Here is a 2,999-nt window from a genome sequence, read left to right on the forward strand (position 1 = left end):
TGGCATGCTTTTTTCAAATGGAGTCACCATTTAAAGTAGGAAAAAGCTAATATGAGCACAGCAACCTCTCACAAACAGCAATGAGATAATGACATGAGAATGTGTTTCATTGATGTTGGTTCTTCTTAGGTAATCCTTTGGATCCATTGGTCAGGATTGCAAGGCTTGCATGTCATCAAAAAAAAGGTCTGCATGTCATCGTAGAGCAGGTAGGGAAGGATGGTAGCAAAACTTTGGGGGCAGACAAAACGGAGGAGGATACTCCATAGTCCCTAGTGACAGTGGTTGACAGTGTTGAATGCCTTTGTGAGGTCAAAGAAGGCATTATACAAGAGTTGTGCTGTTCCCTGCTTTCCTCTTCACTTTAAAGTTTATTTATTAATGTCACAAGTGGGCTTACATTAACCCTACAATGAAGTTACTGTGAAAATCTTGTAATTGCCTGGGGAGGATCATGTCTGTTGTGCCCCTCAATGGGCAGAATCTGCATTGTGACTCAGGGAGGAGCTCTCCAGCCACAGGAGAAAGCGATTAAGGAGGACTTAGTGAAGGAGGATGTTGGTCATGGGATAAATATTGAGGAGGATGTCAGGGAGAATTCTCCAACTCTTCTTCTGATAATGTCAGGGGATCTTTTACATGTGCCTCAGTTTAATGTATCATGAAAGTCGGCACCTCCGATATTACTGCACTCTCTCAATATTCCAAGTGATTGGCCAAGATTTTGTGGTCAAGTCTCTGGAGCCCATGGTGTTCTGAGGGGTGAGCATGCCACCAACTGAGCCTGCTATTATTCCCTCTGAACACCCTGAATGTTATATTGTAGAAAAGCCTTGCACTCACTGTGAACAACTCCACAGTAGTGTGACCAGTAATTATATAAGAGAGGGGTTTGAACACACAACCGGGCAGGTAACTGATTTGGACAGCTAAATATTATCATGAAAATTCTCCTTTGATTGAGTTGCAGTGCCCAATTTCAGAATACACAACTGATTCAAAATAACCGGTGGAGCATTTCACAAAACACCAATTTGAAAAGGCAGACCCACATCAAATACCAGAGGCAGGCATGGACAAAAATCTGGGCCGAATGTAAAGTGCATTTCCCATTCGATACAAGCCCGTTTTATATTACTTGGGCAGATCAATTTCATCTCTAACCTCTGTAAAGACATATGTTTGAGATGCAAACTGGATCGACGCTTGAGGTGGGAACAATTCTAAGACTATGGGGAAAGGACAGGAAAATGGGACTAACTGAACAGTTTTTTCAGAGGGCTGGCACAGGAATGCTGGACTGATTGGCCTCCTTCTCTATGAATCTATAGTTTTTCATGTTGAAAAGAGATCAGAAATGTGCAACCTGGGTGATTTTTCCCTTCCTATCCTGGGACACAGATTGAAGTAAACTACATATTGTCCACATAAAAATCAATTGACCTGACTGAGATTGGGGATCAAACTTAACAAATTGTCAAGCTGTATGGCTCAGCGATGTTCCCTATTTACATATTGGCTAGGTCTTGTCATTATCAAATGACCCTGCTGGAATGTATGCGTATGTAAAAACAAGGAATGGCATTTGTAAAGCGCCTTTCACAAACTCAGGACATCTTAAAACACTGTACAGTCAATGGAGTGTTTCTGAAGTACAGTCACTGTTGTGACGCAGAAAAGGCAGTAGCCAATTTGCAAACAAAGATCCCAGAAGCAGCAGTGTGACAATGACCTAATAAACCATTTTCAATGATATTGGTTGAGGGATAAATATTGGTCGGGCATAAAGGTGAGATTTTCCCGTTCGTTAAAGTTGTGCCATGTGCACTTTGACATCTCCCTGAGAGGACAAGTGGGTCCTTGGTTTAGCGCCGTATCCAGACGCTGGCACTTCTAACAGTACAGCATTGGCACTGTACTGAGTGCCAATAATGTGTCACCCATAACCTCGGATATAGGTAATATGAACATCAAAAGAAGTGTGGCTTTTTCCCTGTCGTTTGAAACTTTTCAATTCTCAGTTCTAAAACTAGTGGCCACGGTGAGGGAGGAAGACTGACTGTTCAGGATGATCCAAACAAGTAATGAAAAGTCTGACTATTTTCTGATTGGGGTGGACAAGCAATGTGACGCAAGAATGGGCAGGGCAGGTGAGCAATGGCAGGTGCAAGGATTGGAAGTGAGAGGTCCCCTCGAGAAACCCCGGGGAATGCATTCAACCCTACGGTGGCTTAATGGTAACTCTGGATGAGTAATCTAGAGGCCCACACTAATGCTCTGCGGACATGAGTTCAAATCCCATCATGGCAGCCGGTGGAATATAAAGTCAATCTTAATCACGGTCACCATTAAACGATAATATCATAGATTGTTGTAAAAACTCATTAGGTCCCTTGAGGGAAGGAAATCTGCCATCCTTACCTGCTCTGACCTGTGTATGACAGTAAGAAGTCTCACAACACCAGGTTAAGGTCCAACAGGTTTATTTGGTAGCACAAGCCACAAGCTTTCGGAGCACTGCCTCTTCATCAGGTGAGTGGGAGTTGTGTTCACAAACAGGGCATATATAAACACAAACTCAATTTACAAGATAATGGTTGGAATATGAGTCTTTACAGGTAATCAAGTCTTAAAGGTACAGACAATGTGAGTGGAGAGAGGGTTAAGCACAGGTTAAAGAGATGTGTATTATCTCCAGCCAGGACAAGAGATGTGTATTGTCTCCAGCCAGGACAGTTAGTGAGATTTTGCAAGCCTAGGTAAGTCGTGGGGGTTACAGATAGTGTGACATGAACCCAAGATCCCGGTTGAGGCCGTCCTCATGTGTCCAACCATTATCTTGTAAATTGAGTGTCTATATATACCCTGTTTGTGAACACAACTCCCACTCACCTGATGAAGAGGCAGCGCTCTGAAAGCTTGTGGCTTGTGCTACCAAATAAACCTGTTGGACTTTAACCTGGTGTTGTGAGACTTCTTACTGTGCTTACCCCAGTCCA

This window comes from Mustelus asterias, chromosome 10 (genome assembly GCF_964213995.1).
Source record: "Mustelus asterias chromosome 10, sMusAst1.hap1.1, whole genome shotgun sequence".
In the NCBI taxonomy this organism is placed as follows: domain Eukaryota; kingdom Metazoa; phylum Chordata; class Chondrichthyes; order Carcharhiniformes; family Triakidae; genus Mustelus; species Mustelus asterias.